Source organism: Lactuca virosa, chromosome 4 (genome assembly GCF_052849685.1).
Source record: "Lactuca virosa cultivar CGN04683 chromosome 4, Lactuca_virosa_CGN04683_v6, whole genome shotgun sequence".
Lineage (NCBI taxonomy): Eukaryota > Viridiplantae > Streptophyta > Magnoliopsida > Asterales > Asteraceae > Lactuca > Lactuca virosa.
In genome coordinates, this window is record NC_136429.1 from 151,557,282 (window position 1) to 151,577,301 (window position 20,020).

Consider the following 20,020-nt stretch of genomic DNA (forward strand, 5'->3'; position numbering starts at 1 on the left):
ATGAACTCGACGAGTTCCTCAAGGAACTCGACGAGTTTTGGGTGCTGACACCTTGTTGTTTGATGTTTTTGGCTAGAAATGGACTAGGAACATTACCATAAGCTGTTTTTGAACCTATAAACCTGTTTTTGATGTGGTAATGTTCATTCTAATCCAATTTCAAAGATAATTGTCAATAGATTCATGTTTTGTATTAGTTTAATGGTTAGTCTAATTACATGAAAAAGTTTGATTAAATTATCTTGTTCTTATGAGTTGCTTAGATTAATAGAAAAATTATTAGAAATTGTTGTTTTCAATCCATTTTAATCTAAGAGATGATTCTAAAATGTGTTTGTGTAACTTGTCCTCAAGTTACATGAAAAGTCACATTAAAGTTTCTTAAAACTCATAAAAGTTGGCAAAGGTTACAAAATGAAGAGTCTTGTCTTCATTGAATGGTTTTATGACTCCATAACTTGTCCTCAAGTTATGGAGGTTCAAGAGTCACTTCATTAAGTAATAAAATATGTAACCTTAATTAGTTCCATAAGTTACAAAAATAAAGAAAAGTTACATTCTTTTATTAGTTTAAAGTCTTCCATAACTTGTCCTCAAGTTATGGAACTTGAAGAGTTTTTTAATTAAAACTACTTTAAACACATAAGTTATGGAATTAATTAGTTTTGAATATTTTCAAAACTTGCCCTCAAGTTTTGGAATATGTAAAGTTTCCCTCAAGAATACTTTAATTCCAAGTTAAACCCTTAGAGTTTTAAAAGTTAAAATTCAACCCTTATACTTTATAATATTATAAGTTAATAATATATATATATATATATATATATATATATATATATATATATATATATATATATATATATATATATGTATAAGAGCAAGTCAGTCTTACCATTAGTAGGCCTTATTCACAAAGCCGATCTATAAGGGGGGTATAAGGTTGTTGCCTATAAAATGGCAGCTTAATGGGTGTCCACTCTCACCCACCGCTTCCTTGACTGGTGGAGGGTCGTTAGCCGAACAGGTAGGACAAGGACTATAATTCTCCTTTCATTAAAAGTATTAATGATAAATACTAAGTAACTAAACACTTATTAATTCCCAATCTTAGTTACTTAGGAAAATGTGAATAAGGTGCTAATCCATGAAATTACACTTTGCACTTTGTTTAAACCGTTAGTGGAGCGTGTGTGGTTAACCGGCACTCTAACCTGGATTTAACAAAGTAGGCAAAGGGTAACTTAATATTTATCATAGTATCGGTGGAGCTCGTGTGGTTAACCGGCACATCGATTGAGGGGTAAATATTAAGGGTACCAAGTATATTTGCATGGTTACTTCACACCTTGTTTTGTGATCCTCGGCATCCCAGTCACAAAACCTGAAGGGCACACTCGAGATTGAAACATGTCATTGAACAGTTCAATGAATCTCAAAAGATCTAGGAGTTTCAAAGCCAAGTAAAACCTAATTAAATTATTTCGTTTTCATGGTGGAAATTGGTGAATCGTCATTCACCTACCTTCAAATATTTTATAGCTTGGATTACGGCATCCCTCTTCCAAGTTATAAAATAGTTTGCTGGGTCCTAGCCTTAATATTTCATATTGGGTGTTATATTAAGGACTTTAAATCAACTATCTTGAATATCTCCCAAAAGATGTCTAGCTCAGACATCTATGATCTTCCCAAATCTCTTGGAACTTCACTTCCTCCACCTCCTCCAATTATTCTCGCTAACCCACAAGTTCAAGGTCACTCAAGCCCTAATGGTAAGGCAAGGTCTAGGTGTGATCACATCTTAGAGATGAAGTCACATATTGCAAGCCGGGAGAGTTGGGTGTCAAAGTCTTGAGAAAGTTGGATGTTCAATCACTTTTTGAGTCACATAGTGAGTTTCTTTGGGAATACTATGAAATAGACTATGACATGACCCTTAATGATCTTATCTATTTGCTTGGTCAGCAATGATTTGAGGACTAGTAAAGCAAATTGATTAGGAGATCAACTTCCCAATGGACATTGCCAATGGTAACATTGGATATCTAGAAAAACCTTCTCATCCCAAAGAAAGGGTTTGACCATAGTCAACTAGGTTGACCAAATGGTAAAGAGAAAGGCTAAGTCTGAGATAGTCCCATTACCAAAGAGTCCATATGTTTATCTTGCCGAAGGAAGGGGCATTGATTGCGAAGCTGCCTATTTACCTGAAAGATCATAATGTTGATCAAGCCAAGAAGTTTGACTCTACTTTAGGTAAAGTCCACTATCTAACTCTGTTAAGTTTCTATTCTGAGATTCTCATTACATGATGTGACTGGGTCACATGTTGATGCTTTAAGAATCAAAGAAAAGTGAAGAAACTTAAAGGAAGTACATGCTGATTCTGATCACGAAGATGGATTTCGATCGCATGGTTTGGTGATCAGAATTTTTGAAGCTATTACTTAGGAGTTATGATATATTGCTTTGGAATAGATAACAACAAGTTTTTCATATACATTTGCACTGTAAAGGATAAGTTTTTCCATAAAGTTTAAAATAAAAGGAAAATTTTTATTTTATTTTAAAAATATCCTTACAATGGCATTTGTGGAAAAATTGTTGTTTATATGATTCCATTAATAGCAAGAGTGGAAATATGAGTTTGATTCTTTCATTTGTGGTAGTGTCTAAATTTACCAAATAAGGAAAGATTCTCATCACCCAAGTGTCAGTTGGATAGAAACTTGGAATCATGCAAGTTGTATAGTATGATGAATGAGAAATTTCAGCTTTGGAAAAATTAAGACTAATTCATTGTTCACATGTATATGTGAGTCAAGTAAAGGACTAAAGGGATCGAGTACACATTCTTGTGCACTGGTCAAGTCCACCACAAAGATCGATAAGACTATTCGTCATGATTTACTAAAGTTTAGTAAATATGGTTATACTTATAAGTTTAAGTATAATTCTGAAGCATTGGAAAAGTTTCAATGTATGACAGAGCGAAGAAGAAGAATCAAATTTGGGAAAAGGATAAAAGTTTCTCAAATCTGAAAAGATGGGAGAGCACTTTAAGTATCATGTATATGATCATCTTAATGATAATGAGACCCTATCACAATTCATCCTCTTAGTGCATTTTTTTTATGGCTAAGAAGAGGAGTCATGAATTGTTGAAATGGTTAAATCAAGAAGATGAGTCATACCTCGTTCCAAAACAAGTCTTAGAGTCATACTCCAAGACTGTAAGTTGAGTGACATATCTTAAAGAAAGGTTAAAACAATTGTCAAATGTAAGAGTAAAAGTGTCCAGCTCTTGTACATTTGAAGTTGGTAACTTGTGATGTTTTGGATTAAACAAAGACCAACTAAGGCCAATTGTGTGAAGTGTTTGTCTTGATAAAGAATCTGCACTATCCCTTGAATATTTGACAAGAGAGTCCTATATGTCAAGAGGACAGTGGGATTATTAAAGGTCTTGAAAGTCTCAAGAACTAATCAAGAGTAAAACCTGAGGTTCTTCACTAGCACACGACTTGAGGTCTATAACCTATCATGTTGACATATTCTATGCCCATTCCAGTTAAAGTTGTCTTTGCATAGGAGTTCTGAAAGTTCTCAATTGGTTGCATAACAACTTGGAAGCAATGGCAGGCCCTGAACTGCCAGGTGGCAAGAAGTTAAGATTGCACAAGTTCAATCCATATGAGTTTGGATTTGTCACTAACCTAGTCTTGTGATTGTGGTCTTGACAAATTCACATGGATAAGAACACATACACCATACAATCTAAGGGTCATAAGGTTTCTCTCCGATTCATGAAAATGATGGTGAGGAAACACTTCCACCAAGTAGATTTGAAGCAGATGGCAAAAGGTCTAAACAATTGAGACTATGATTACGGCATCCCTTTTCATAGTTCTGAAATTGTTTAGACACACATGCATGCTATCTAAGGAAAGGTGTATGATTTTGATAAAGTTTTATCAAAGAATCTAGTATCAGAAATCTGAACTTTGGTAAGAATGTCAATAAAGTATTGACTTCTAGAGGTCCAGGTGTTTTCTGGATACATGTCAAAGCTAGTGGGAGCAAAAGTGTTATGCTAATAATCATCATGTTAGTGGGAGCATGATAATTATGATAAGTATTGCAAGTTAGCAATGTTAATTATAGAAAACAAAAGTTTCAATTCGTGAAGTTGCAGGGGTTGAAAAAGTTGTTTTGCTATAATTAAGGGAGAGGATATACTTCATTTCAGTTCTAAAGGCTTAGATTGAGACCTTAATCATCTTTAGTCAAGAATATATATATGAATTTCATGTTGGATTGGTTCAACTTAATGAAATTCTATATATTGCGTTCTCAAAATTCGATTATGATTACGGCATCCCTCTTCATAGTCAAATTTTGAAAACATGGCAAATAAAAATATTGTAGCAACAGACTGGTCTAGAATCATGTCTTTATGTGATACATCATGAATCGTGTACCATTTGCTTTGGGTACAGGATCGATTGCATGTGCTATAATATTTGTCATTTCTAAATTTTTCCAAATGCCCAGAGGCATTAAGAAGGGAAAAGGTCTAGAATTGGATATGAATAAAATGATTAAGCAATTATCGAGGACAATCTGAGGTTTACCAAAGATTGGTTGCTCAGGGACAGTTGGAAGTATAGTGCTAATTTTGGAAGGATCATATTGACATATTCTGAAAAGAGGCATCTCTTGTTCAGAAGTGATAGTCAAAATGAGAATATGGAGTTGTCTCCATAGGTGGAAGTTATCTGTGTAAGATTAGAAAACTTAATGCAAGAAGCATGTCCAAAGCAATGTACTTTGAATATGAGACTTAGTTTCCATGGAGTTGATCTCCATTGGAATACCTTATAATGACTGTTGACAAGTCTTTGTGACTTTGTACATATTCATTACAGGAGGGTCAGTGCATATAAGTTTAAAATCTAAACAGATTTCGATAAATGATAGGAATTTTAAATTCTCACATTTTTCGATAAGGATTTGAGAGTGTGAAATTAGAATCATTGAAATTATGTTCAATTGGTTTATTTCACAAAGTAAGGATCATAGACAAACATAGAGTGCATACTTGGTGTATGGCAAAGTTATTGTTTAGAAAAAAATAGTGTACATGCTTGGAGCATGGGACAACTAGTGTTTTTAATTCAGGTATAAAGTTGATAAAACCGAAACAATGAAATAATGAGTAATCAGTATGGTGATAAATAAAAGTGGTCTATTTATATTCATAGGGTTTGATACCATATTTGATTCATTTATTCTTGTTTTTCATTTTGCATGTTTTGACTTCCAGAATAAACTAGGTTATTCTTCCCGAATGACTAAGTTATTCAAACCATCCACAGTCGGTCATATGTTGGAAGTAGATATGAATCAAGACTGTCATGGGTTGGCTTGTAGAGGTCTAAGATGTTGGACAAAGTGGTGCTACAACACTCATGAGTGCTCATAAGTTCTGAGTATTGGATTCAACCCACGCTCATTTGAATCACTTCATGGATTTTATCACGAGTGATCATGAGACGATAATATCTTATATTCTTAAAACCTAGAGATATGAGTTGTTACTATGAGTTGGTTATACATTGATTGCGCGAAAACGCATTGGTAACTCGATGTTATAAAACGTGCCTTTGTGTATGATTCAACAAGTAGTAGAACAAGCCATATGAGTCGAAGTTTATCCATTCCTTTTACCTTCAGGATAAAAGCGATATCTGTGGGCCCCTCGATGATTTAGTGATGACACATGTGAGTGCTTGGCCAAGCCAGGACTGATTTGATTTGTTCAATCAGTCAGTCATCATGAATCGGAAATCGGGAAACAACAAATGGACAGAGAGAATGATTGATAATCCATGTCTCAGTCCATATGATATCTAGAATGGAGGAATATATGATCACTTATCTAATGGACAAGTCATTGACAAAGGTCAGAGATCATCAGCAAGGTCAGAGTTCGACGGAGGCTTTTGAGACCTACGATTGCCAGTCGGTTCTTGAAGTCATACGCAATAATAGTTTTAGACTTATCCAAGTGGGAGACTGTTGGATTAATGTCTAAGTCCATAACTATAATTGGTAAGACTTGACCCGACCCGGCATGGTCCATTTGGGTTGCATGGCATCATGCATTTGGATAGACTATAATGAGAGAAATAACACTTAAGGTTTGTTAATATATTATAAGTTATAATATATTAATAAGATTATTTAATTAGTATTGATCAAGAATTAATCTAGAATTAATTAAGTGATCAAAAGAAGACTAATTAAATATATGGGTTGATTGTGTAAATCATCCATACTTGTATAGTGGGCTAATGCTCCATGGATTGTCAAGTCGGGCTAAAACCCATAAGATGCTCCATGGATGCTCCATGGTGTATTTGTACCCATGGATCATGGAAATGAAAGGCCATGACAATTAGGGTTTACATGGTGTAACCCTAACTATATAATGATCTTATTCTTGGAGAAAATCGGCGACTATGTGTGAGAAAAAGGGCTAGCCAATTTTCATGAAGTGTGGATGTTCTCTCAAGTTATTCCAAGTGTATTTGGTGTTGTGTGAACCATTTGAGGTGTCACACTTGGGGCACTAGGCACTCAAGCTTCATGAAGACATTCTACATCAAAGAGGTATGTAATTCTAACCTGATATATTCATATGAATCAATGTTATTATGCTAGTTAGGATGAATACCTTGGAAAGTTCATATTTGCATGTATAATAGAGAAAACATAGATCCAAGGTATTTAGGGTTGCATGTACACTTAGGAGTGTTAGAATGCTCAAAACCCAACACCAGCAACCTCCACTGCCTCATATTCAGGTTAGGCTAGTCCATAAGATATCTCATGTTCTTATGGTCCATGTAGATGGTATCGAACTCCATAAAGATAATGACGCCAAATATTGAGAGCAAAAACCACCGCCCCTAATTCCAGATCATGGGTGGGATACTTCGCTTCATGAGGCTTCAACTGCCTCGAAGCGTATGCAATCACATGCCCTCTATGCATCAACACAGCACCCAACCCCGAAATGGATGCATCACAGTAGACTACAAAATCCTCTACTCCTTCGGTGAGGGTAAGCATTGGTGCCTCACAAAGTCTATGGAAAATAATATCGAATGATACCTACTACTCAGGCCCCCAACTGAACACAACATCCTTCTTTGTCAACTTAGTAAGAGGAACTGCAATCTTGGAGAATTCTCGAATGAATCTCCAATAATATCCCACCAAACCGAGGAAGCTCTGAATCTTGGATGCAGACTTCGACACTTCCTACCCCATTACCGCCTCAATCTTGACTGGGTCAACCAAGATACCGTTCTGATTGACGAGGTGTCCCAGAATCTGAACCTCGCGTAACCAGAACTCACACTTGGAGAACTTGGCATATAGCCTCTCCATCCTTAAAACTCTGAGAATCTCGCACAAATTCTCATCATGCTACTCTCTGGTCTTCGAATAGACCAGAATGTCATTGATGAAGACGATCACTGACCGATCCAAGATGGGCCTCTACACCCGGTTCATGAGATCCATGAACGTCGTCAGTGCATTGGTGGGTCCAAAAGGCATCACCACGAACTTGTAATGCCCATAACGCGTTTAGAATGTCCTATTCTGAATATCCTCCATTCACACCCTCATCTGATGGTAGCCAGACCTCAGATCATTTTTGGAAAACCAAAATGCCCCCTGCAACTAATCAAAGAGATCATTAATCCTCGGCAATAGATAGCGGTTCTTCACCGTCAACTTGTTGAACTCCTAGTAATCAATGCACATCCGGTGTGATCGATCCTTCTTCTTGATAAACAGGATTGGTGCTCCCCATGGAGAACCACTCGGTCGGATAAACCTCTTTCCTAACATCTCCTGAAGTTGAGAGGATAACTCCTGCATCTCAGGAGGTTCAAGACGATACGGTGCCTTGGCAATTGGTGCTGCACCAGGGATTAGATCGATGTGGAACTCTACTTGCCTATTAGGAGGCACACCAGGTAATTCCTCTGGGAAAACATCAAGGAAATCATGCACAACAGGAACATCAGAAATTGAAGTTGATATCTTCTCATCAACCCGGGTATCCACTACAGATGCCATATAACCCATACACCCATGTTGTAAACTCTGCCTTGCACTGGCGGCAGAACAAAAAGCTGATCCTGACCTAGTACCCTTGCCATAGATGGTCAGCACTCCTCCCACTAGGATCTCGAACCGTCACCAACGGCTGCTCACAGTCTATCAGATCCCTAAATCGGCTCAACCAATCCATACCCGCGATAAGACATACATCGCCTATCGTAGTAGGGATAAGTTCTATCAGATATCTAACACCAAAAATCTCTAGCACACAACCCCGATAGATGTGTGTAACATCCGTATTCTCAGGTATTCTATGTTATTCATTTATATTGAGTTATGAGGAGGGACTCGACGAGTTGACGCCTGGACTCGACGAGTCCGCACTGTGGACAGAAACCCTAAATCTTTGGGCCTGTGCCCTATTTAAGGGTCCTTATAGCCCTCAATTGCGGCTACCAGTCCAGAGAGAGAAACCCTAGAGAGCTTGATCGAGTGGTATAAGAGAGAGAGCCTTTTTGATCCTTATTAGTGTGATTTTGCAAAGAAGAAGGTGTTTCCAGCAAGAGGAGGTCAAGGGGATTGCTATTCTGTGAATTTCCAGCTTGGATCTGCAACTTTGAGGTAGTAAATCGATCCCTTCTTCTGTTTAGTATGAGATCCTTGAATTTAGGGTTTTCTATACCCTTTTATGGGTTTGAAATGATGAGTATATTGTCCCTTTGAGTGTTAGACTTTGGATCTGGACCTTTATAGGTCCAAAGAGCCTTCTCCAACCTGCTTTATGTTGTTCCATGGAAGAAATGATCTTAGGTTGCCTTTTTAGAGATGATTTCACCAAAAAGAGCCCTATGTGTGTTGCATGAGTGTAAAGGTCGGACCTTTACGTGATTATTATGAATGGGGAGGGCAAATCTATAGGTTAGAGAAGTGGATCTGACCTCAGAAGGTCATTTGAGTGTTGCCATGGACGCTACTCGCCGAGTTCATAAGTGGACTCGACGAGTCGAGTCGGGGTTGCCCCGCGATTCGCGACAGGTGTAACCCGTCAAGTGAAGGGATGACTCGACGTGCCAAGTGAGGCTAGAAGGATTCTGAGGACCTGCATGGACTCGCCGAGTCGCCTATGTGCACTCGACGAATCGGGTCAAAGTTTGACCGTTGACTTCAGTTGACCTTAGGGTTTTGGTCAAGCTGATTCAGGAGAGTTTAGGGAAGAGTAGGATGGCCTTCTACCCAATCTTTAGAGATGAGGCTATGAGAGGGTATTGATCAGGAATGTTATTCGTATGATAGGAGGAGGCTAGGTCGGGACGTCAAGCACGAGAGTTTATCCGACTTCGTACGAGGTGAGTCTTCTCACTATACTGTACCTAGAGTGGTACCTATGTGTGACCGGAAGGTCTTATATGCTATGACATGTATGTGCTGTATGTTGTTATATGATATGTATGTGTTATGTATGCTATGAATGATAAGGACCGGAAGGTCATCATGATGTGGACCGGAAGGTCAGGATGATATGGACCGGAAGGTCATTACGGGTAGGGCCGGAAGGTCTACCAGGGTTGTGGGACGGAAGTCCCCTGAGACACAGTGACTGGAAGGTCTTATAGCCTTGAGTGGCGTATGTGCGTATATGGTATTTTGGGGAACTCACTAAGCATTTATGCTTATAGTTGTTGTGTTATGTGTTTCAGGTACTAGCGAGGATCGCGGGAAGGCGCTGGCATGATCCGTACACACTCATGGAGTTTATGTCTTGAGATTCTGGGATATGTTTTGTCATGATAACATTGGATACATTATGTTTTGACATTACCTTATGAATAAAAGTATGTTTTAAAAATGAAAAATTGTTTTGGAAATTTACGTTATTACGAGTTGGTATCAGAGGCTTGGTTTGAGGGATTCGGATGCACCTTCGGGCATATCTGAACTCAAATTGAGGATTTCAGAAAGTTTTTCATAAAAAGGAACATTTTTTTTAAAAAGAGTAAAAGACTTTGAGAAAAGCAGAAAGGAGCATGTGTACGATCAGCCAGCGCCCGAACGGTGATATCCCAAAATACCCTTACATTATGTATTATGAGATATGATATGATATGTTATGCATGCTAGAGTAGGCTAGGTATTCATATTAGGACTAGAGTGGCCTGATTTTTGATGCCTTAGCCTAGGAAGATTTTTGCTCCAATGAGATGCTTGAGAGTGAGTAGGTAGCAGTGAGGAGCTTATGAGAGGTCTACCGAAGGGTAGCCTATGCTAGCGAGATGTAGAGTACTTGTGATCTGGGATCCTAGGAGGAGGACTTGGGGTGAATACTGATGCGGTGTGGACGGTAGTATAGGGCCCGTACTACTGAAGACACCGGATCAGTGCGCAGTCCAAGTAAGAATCCTTAGGGTACTAGGGAACAAGTAGGGTTGAGTGATCGAGTGCGAGTATGCTCGAGCGAGTCTTTGATATTTTTATGTTGTATTTCAGAGACATCATGATTGGGATACGCCACAGACCTGAGACGAGCGGCGTGAGTGACGAGGAGCTTCGTCAGATGATCCACGATGAGGTGGCTGCGGCGATCCGAGCCGACATTCCGGAGATGTTTGGGTCTATCAAGACCACATTGATTGAGACCTTTGATGAGCGGTACGCAGCGGTTACTGAGGCTGCGGCTGCTGCAGCTACTGCAGCTATTGCTTTTGCTAGACCTCAGGGGGGTGACTCGATGTTGTTCCGGGAGTTCAGCAACACGAAGCCACCGGAGTTTGATGGGACGTAGGATCCGATTGCTGCGATGAGATGGATTTCTGATATCGAGGGATGCTTCTACACCTATTCGTGTCCGGATCATTTGAGGGTTCGGTTTGCACTGAACCAACTTCGCTTGGGAGCGAAGGACTGGTGGAAGTTTGTGATGGCGAACTTCACTCTTGCAGAGATTTCGGAGGTGACTTGGGAGAGGTTCACCATCATGTTTAGAGACGAGTACGTTCCCCCGGTGGAGAGGGAACGGTTGGCACATGAGTTTTTGTCCCTCAAGCAGGGGACGAAGTCAGTGACCGTGATCACACGGATGTTCCATGAGAGGGCGTTGTTTGGCCCTGAGCACGTGTCGTCTGAGCAGGCACGCATGAGTCGGTACTTGAGCATTTTGAGGAGGGATATTAGGGAGTTTGTGGCGAACTCATCATACCGGACATTTGCTGAGCTCCAGGAAAATGCCCGGAAGAGGGAGATTGAGCTGGAGACTCAGGCCCGGGAGGAGGCCGAGTCTCAGGGGAGGGACCGGCGGCCGTCACAGTCTCAGCCGGCAGCCAAGCGGGCAAAGCCCGCCGATTCGAGATCTAGAGGCCAGAAGGGCCGCACTTGTGGGAAGTGCGGGAAGGGACATGATGGGGTTTGTCGATCAGGTACTTGCTACAAGTGTGGCAAGGAGGGGCATATAGCCAAGGACTGCCCCAAGGGATTTATGGTTTGCTTTCATTGCAACCAGACGGGCCATCGGAAGGCCGAGTGCCCGCATCTGCTATAGGGATCTGCGCAGGGATCTGCCCCTGCTACTGCACGAGCTATTGAGGGTCGGCCAGTAAAGGCCGAGGCACCGAAGGCCCGCGGGAGAGCCTTCCAGTTGACGGCGGAGGAGGTCCGCGCAACGCCCGATGTCGTGGCTGATATGTATTCTTTCATTTATTTATGCTGAGTTTGAGATATTGTGCTTATATTATGATATGCGTAGGTACTTTTCTTGTGAGTTCTATACCTGCTTTGGTGTTATTTGACTCGGGTGCGAGTCGGTCATTTGTGTCGTTTGCGTTTAGTCAGCACATCAGAATCCAGCGAGAGGCGTTGAGTCGACCTTTATGGGTTTCCATAGCTGACGAGTGAGCGGTGTATGCTACGGATGTGATTCGAGGATGTGTACTCGAGATCTTCGGAGTTGAGTTCCCGATAGATCTAGTCCCGATTGCGATGGGGGACGTGTGTGTCATAGTGGGCATGGGTTGGTTGAGCCGATTTGGGGCTGTTATAGACTGCGAGCGACAGTTGGTGACGATACGAGACCCTAGTGGGGGAGTACTTACGGAGTACGGCAAGGGTACCCATTTTGGGTCAGCATTTTGTTCGGCTGCTAGAGCGAGGCGGAGCCTACAACAGGGCTGTAGCGGGTTTGTGGCTTATGTCATGGATTCACGGGTAGCCGCTGAGGGGCCGGGTTCGGTTAGTGATGTGCCGATAGTGCGTGAGTTCCCAGATGTTTTCCCCGAGGAGTTGCCGGGTGTGCCTCCCGAGAGGCAAGTGGAGTTTCACATCGATTTGGTTCCGGGAGCGGCGCCTATTGCCAAGGCACCCTATCGCCTTGCGCCACCAGAGATGCAAGAGTTATCCTCACAGCCTCAGGAGCTATTGGGGAAAGGATTTATCAGACCGAGTAGCTCACCTTGGGGAGCGCCGATCCTTTTTGTCAAGAAAAAGGATGGTTCACACCAGATGTGCATTGATTACCGGGAGTTGAACAAGTTAACGGTCAAGAACCGTTATCCACTGCCGAGGATTGATGATCTATTCGATCAGTTGCAGGGGGCATCTTGGTTCTCCAAGATAGATTTGAGGTCTGGATATCACCAGATGAGGGTGCGAGATGAGGATATTCAGAAGACGGCATTTAGGACTCGTTGTGGGCACTACGAGTTTGTGGTGATGCCTTTTGGGCTCACCAATGCACCAGCAGCGTTCATGGATCTCATGAACAGGGTATGCAGACCGATGTTGGACAGGTCGGTGATTGTATTCATCGACGATATTCTGGTGTATTCGAGATCTAGAGAGCAGCACGAGGAGCATCTGAGAGAGATTCTCGGAGTTTTGAGATCGGAGAGGCTCTATGCCAAATTCTCCAAGTGCGAGTTCTGGTTACGGGAGGTCCAGTTCTTGGGGCATCTCGTCAACCAGAATGGGATATTGGTCGATCCGGCCAAGATTGAGGTTGTGATGAGTTGGGAGGTGTCGAGATCACCCACCGAGATCAGGAGTTTTCTGGGGTTGGCCGGCTACTATCGGAGATTTATCAGGGATTTTCTCCAAGATTGTCGTGCCTCTCACCAAGTTGACCCGGAAGGGCGTTGCTTTTTCGTGGGGTCCGGAGCAGCAGACCTCGTTTGAGACTCTTCGCCAGAAGTTGTGCGAAGCCCCGGTGTTATCCCTTCCAGAGGGAATGGAGAATTTTGTGGTGTACTGCGACGCATCGATATCGGGGTTGGGGGCGGTGCTTATGCAGAGAGGGCATGTGATAGCGTATGCATCGAGGCAGCCGAAGCCTCATGAGACGAGGTATCCCACCCATGATCTAGAGTTGGGGGCAGTGGTGTTCGCCCTCAAGATCTGGCGTCACTATCTGTATGGGGTTCGGTGTACCATATACACAGACCACAAGAGTTTGAAGTATTTGATGGATCAGCCCAACCTGAATATGCGCCAGAGGAGATGGTTGGATGTGGTAAAGGATTACGATTGTGAGATCCTGTACCACCCAGGCAAAGCTAATGTCGTAGCTGATGCTCTGAGCCGTAGGGGAGAGAGTGCCCCGATTCGAGATACTTGTATGCGATTGACGGTGATGACTTCGGTGTTGGACACCATTCGGGAGGCCCAGGCAGAGGCCGTAATACCAGAGAACCGCAAGAGGGAGCGGGTGATCGGGCAGGTGTCTGAGTTCGTTACCGATAGCCGAGGGCTGATGACCTTCCAAGGTCGGATTTGGGTGCCGTATACAGGCGGGGCACGTATCATTCTAATGGAGGAGGCGCATAGATCGAGGTTCTCGATCCATCCCGGAGCCACTAAGATGTATTTGGATTTGAAGAAAGACTATTGGTGGCCCTGTATGAAGAGGGATGTTGCGTGGTTCGTTGAGAGGTGCTTGACCTGTCGTCGGGTTAAGGCCGAGCACCAGCGTCCGCATGGCATATTGAAGCCACTTGAGGTTCCCTAGTGGAAGTGGGAACAGATTTCCATGGATTTTATCACCAAATTGCCAAGGACCGCGAGGGGTGTCAATGCAATTTGGGTGATTGTTGACCGGCTGACGAAGAGCGCTCACTTCCTTGCTATCAGTGAGAGCTCTTCCGCAGAGAGGCTGGCCGAGTTGTATGTGAGAGAGGTGGTATCGCGTCATGGAGTACCGATCTCGATTGTGTCAGATCGAGATGTACGTTTCACTTCCAGGTTCTGGAAGAAGTTCCATGAGGAGTTGGGTACGAGGTTGCATTTCAGTACCGCCTACCACCCACAAACGGACGGACAAAGTGAGCGGACGATTCAGACGCTCGAGGACATGCTTCGAGCATGTGTGTTGGACTTCGGAGGAAGTTTGGACACGTACTTGCCGTTGGATGAGTTTTTCTATAACAACAGCCACCATTCGAGTATTGGTATGCCTCCCTTCGATTTGTTGTACGGGAGGAAATGTCGGACTCCCATTTACTGGGGAGAGGTAGAGCAGCGTGTGATGGGTAGCACTGAGATAGTGCTTCAGACGACTGAGCAGATAAAGCAGGTGAGGCAAAGGTTGTTAACAGCTCAGAGTCGCCAGAAGAGTTATGCGGATAGGCGACAATCTGAGCTTGAGTTTCAGGTGGGAGACTTCGTACTCCTGAAGGTGTCTCCTTGGAAAGGAGTGATCCGATTCAGGAAGAGGGGCAAGCTGGGGCCCCGATACATTGGTCCGTTCAGGGTGACAACGAGGGTGGGCAGGGTAGCATATCGTTTGGAGCTACATGCGGAGTTGAACCAGATTCATGATACCTTCCACGTGTCTCAGTTGAGGAAGTGTATAGCCGACGAGTCGGCGGTGGTGCCACTGGAGGATGTTCAGGTGGATGCGAGCCTGAATTATTTAGAGAGACCGATCGCGATCCTGGATCGGAAGATCAAGGTTCCGGGGAACAAGGAGGTGCCCCTGGTGCAGGTCCAGTGGCAACATCGGAGAGGGTCCGAGCTAACTTGGGAGCCGGAGTTAGATATGCGGGAACAACATCCAGAGTTGTTTGTCGAGCGAGACTTCGAGGGCGAAGTCTGATTCTAGTGGGGGAGAATTGTAACATCCGGATTCCCAGGTATTCTATGTTATTCATTTATTTTGACTTATGAGGAGGGACTCGACGAGTTGACGCCTAGACTCGTCGAGTAGGATCGCGATTTGCTGACTGGATTAATGAAGGGACTCGACGAGTCAATGGGTGGACTCGACGAGTACGCGCTGTGGATATAAACCCTAAATCTTTGGGCCTGTGCCCTATTTAAGGGTCCTTATAGCCCTCAATTGCGGCTACCAGTCCAGAGAGAGAAACCCTACAGAGCTTGATCGAGTGGTATAAGAGAGAGAGCCTTTTTGATCCTTATTAGTGTGATTTTGAAAAGAAGAAGGTGTTTCCAGCAAGAGGAGGTCAAGGGGATTGCTATTCTGTGAATTTCCAGCTTGGATCTACAACTTTGAGGTAGTAAATCGATCCCTTCTTTTGTTTAGTATGAGATCCTTGAATTTAGGGTTTTCTATACCCTTTTATGGGTTTGAAATGATGAGTATATTGTCCCTTTGAGTAATAGACTCTGGATCTGGACCTTTAGAGGTCCAAAGAGCCTTCTCCAACCTGCTTTATGTTGTTCCATGGAAGAAATGATCTTAGGTTGCCTTTTTAGAGATGATTTCACCAAAGAGAGCCTTATGTGTGTTGCATGAGTGTAAAGGTCGGACCTTTACGTGATTATTGTGAATAGGGAGGGCAGATCTATAGGTTAGAGAAGCGGATCTGACCTCAGAAGGTCATTTGAGTGTTGCCATGGACGCTACTCGCCGAGTTCATAAGTGGACTCGACGAGTCGAGTCGGGGTTGTCCCGCGATTCGCGACAGGTGTAACCCGTCGAGTGAAGGGATGACTCGACGTGCCAAGTGAGGCTAGAAGGATTCTGAGGACCCGCATGGACTCGCCGAGTCGCCCATGTGCACTCGACGAGTCGTGTCAAAGTTTGAACGTTGACTTCAGTTGACCTTAGGGTTTTGGTCAAGCTGATTCAAGAGAGTTCAGGGAAGGGTAGGATGGCCTTCTACCCAATCTTTAGAGATGAGGCTATGAGAGGGTATTGATCAGGAATGTTATTCGTATGATAGGAGGAGGCTAGGTCGGTACGTCAAGCACGAGAGTTTATCCGACTTCGTACGAGGTGAGTCTTCTCACTATACTGTACCTAGAGTGGTACATATGTGTGACCGGAAGGTCTTATATGCTATGACATGTATGTGCTGTATGTTGTTATATGATATGTATGTGTTATGTATGCTATGAATGATAAGGACCGGAAGGTCATCATGATGTGGACCGGAAGGTCAGGATGATATGGACCGGAAGGTCATTACGGGTAGGGCCGGAAGGTCTACCAGGGTTGTGGGACGGAAGTCCCCTGAGACACAGTGACCGGAAGGTCTTATAGCCTTGAGTGGTGTATGTGCGTCTGTGGTATTTTGGGGAACTCACTAAGCATTTATGCTTACAGTTGTTGTGTTATGTGTTTCAGGTACTAGCGAGGATCGCAGGAAGGCGCTGGCATGATCCGTACACACTCATGGAGTTTATGTCTTGAGATTCTGGGATATGTTTTGTCATGATAACATTGGATACATTATGTTTTGACATTACCTTATGAATAAAAGTATGTTTTAAAAATGAAAAATTGTTTTGGAAATTTACGTTGTTACAATGTGAGTAGCGGAGACCGGATGATCATCCAATACAGAGACTCTCAATGGCCTACTCAAAACCACCCACAGAATACTAAAACCATGACAAAAAAGATGATGACACAAAAGATCGACTCGCACCTGAGTCAAACAGCACAAGTGCAGGTACAAAATTCACAAGGAAAGTACCTAACATGAACAATATCATAAGCACCACAAATAAATGAGTTGAAATAAATAAAGAACACGTACTATCCGCGTCTGGAGCTTCTCTGACCTCCTCTACTGTCAACTGAAATGCTCTCCCTCGACCCCTCGGAGCCTCGGCCTTCCCTTACCGGCCATCAGTAATACGTAGGGTCGCGGGGACCGGAGTCTGAACTGCCCTAGATGCAAGGTGAGCACGCTCGAACCACAAATGACCCGTCTGGTTGCAGTTGAAGCAAACCTGAAATACAGTGGGGGAATCCTTCGTCATATGCCCCTCCTTGCCACACATGTAGTAAATGGTCCCCGACCGAAAGGGTTCCTTATGCCCCTTGTCTCACTTGCTGTAAGTGCAGCCCTTCTGGCCTCCAACTCTCGAGTCAGCGGGCTTTGGCCGCTTAGTCGCCAGATGTGACTACATTGGTCTCCTATCTCTTAACTGAGTCTCCCTCTCCTCTCTCACCTGGGTCTCTAACTCAATCTCTCTGCTCCTGGCATTGGTCTGCAGCTCAACCAATGTCCGATACGAGGTGTTCACCCAAAACTCACAGATATCCCTCCTCAGAATACTCAGGTACCGACTGAAACATATCTGCTCAGTCGACACATGCTCAGGGCAAAATAGGGCCCTCTCATGAAACATCCTGGTGATCTCAGTCACCGTCTTTGTCTTCTGCTTGAGATACAGGACCTCTTGGGTCAACCCCTCTCTCTCTCTCTCTCATCCACTGGTGCAAACTCATCTCTGAACATCTCATTAAATCTCTCCCATGTCACAATAGAATGCTCTACAAGAGTGTAATCAAATGTCACAAATTTCAACCAATCCTTCGTTCCCAAGCAAGAAGATTCCTCACGAAACGAACCCTCAGATTCTCCGGATAGGAGCAAGTGTAAAAACAACCATCAACATCAGAAATCCATCACATCGCAACAATCAGATCCTGGGTCCCATCAAACTCTGGTGGCTTCATGTTGTTGAACTCCCGGTACCACAACGAAGCACCCCCCTCCCCTGCGGTCTCGCAACAATAAGGGTTACGGTGGCTGTGGCAGCCGCAGCCTCGGTGATGGCGACATAGCGCTCGTCGAAAGTCTCAATCAACATGGTCTTAATATACCCAAACATCTCTGGTATAGCCCCTCTGATTTCAGCAGCCACCTCGGCAACAACAATCCTACGAATCTTGTCATCACTAGCACTCGGCCTCTCGGGGTCGCAGGAGCCTGAACCTCAAGTAACCACTATACTGAAACATACAATAAAACCATCAGAACCAGGATAAAGCGCATACACAACATCCGTATACTCCTACAAGTTCCTTAGTTCCTTAAGATTCCTTCTTGAGCTACGTACGGATCATGTACTTTCAGTAGTACGGCCCCAATACAACCTTCCATACCAACCTGTATTTGTCTCACGTCATCATCTGACCCTAAGTCACAAGGACTCCATTTCTTAAGATCAGTTATTCACTCGCCATGATTGTTCCTCAAAACCACTACTAAGCATCTAGGTACTCAATGTATATAACTCCCCAACACTGCTCCGCCTTACAAGATCTTTGGTATCCACGCCATTTGCTTTTCGCATGCCAATCATACACAATATGAGACTCGATAGACATTCAAATAAATGATTCTACCACAAATCCACAATCAAACAAGGAACAGGAAGAAAGGCTAAATCAGGCATTCTAAGGTTATAAAATCCTAAATATGTACAATTATGCAGCATACACCGAGAAAATAGCAATGACATATTCAATCTTATCAGGGCAAACTCCTAGGCTAAAGGCATCACAAATCAGTAAACACTATCACATCTTGCCTGTAGGATCCTTAGCCTATCACTAGCATGTAGTTCTATCAGTTCATAAGATATCAACTCGACACTACTCATGAAACATCCCGACGATGAGGTATTTCCAAATTTAAACCTGAAGTATAAAAGCTTGCAAAATGGTTCATAGTGTCATTTTTGTAATTTCAGGCTGAAGGTTAGTACGTTGGGTGTACATGCGCGGGTCTAGTACACTAGGCGTACGTGGGAAGGTTGCGAACCTTAAATTTTAGGGTTTAGACCATACTTAACAATCTTTATGGCCTCCAGCCTCATCTCTCATCAGCCTCCAACACCTCCATTCCATTTTAGCAAGCCCTAGCCACTTGTTTGAGCATTCTTGACCCTTGTGTGTGTCATTGGTGATATTGAAGGAGAAAGAAGAAATTAGAACCACCTTGGAAGCTTGAAGGAGCCTTGGATATGGGATCTTCACCTCTCTAGCAACCTCCAAGAGGTATAATGTTTCAAACTTGGCTTGTATTTCATTACATGTTGCTAAGTCCTTGATTCATGAGCATTTTGTCCCAAGTCTTGACCTTTTTGGAGTATGGCATGCTCTAGTCCATTCTAGCTATCCTTTCTGATATTTTGAGAGGTGTAGAAGCATAAAAATAGGGTCTTGGCTCTTAATCCTTTTCCATGCATGTGTTTGATTGTCTTAATGGGTTAAGAGGGTGGGGTTTTTAGCATTTAGCACTTATTGGCCATGCAAGACCATAGACTTGGAAACTTTATGGTCAATGATGATATTTAGGACTTAGATCTGCAATTTGGTCGTGATAGCTCAAGTAATAAGATCTTAACTCATTAAGTGGAGAATCAATGCGTACGTTGGGCGTACCAATTGGTATGCTGCACGTACGTAGTTTGAGCCCCAACTCCTCGGACAGTGAGTATGCCCCGCGTATGAGGTTTGAGTTGACTCGGCTGGGTTGACTCGACTGAATTGTTGATTTTGACCGACTTTGATCATGGGTATTTTGGAGAAATTTTTATTAATCTAGAATAGGAAATGTTTTGATTATTAGGAGTTGAGTAGAGCCGGTTGTCGGAGCAAATATTCATTCAGACTGTATTCAGATTGAGAGGTGAG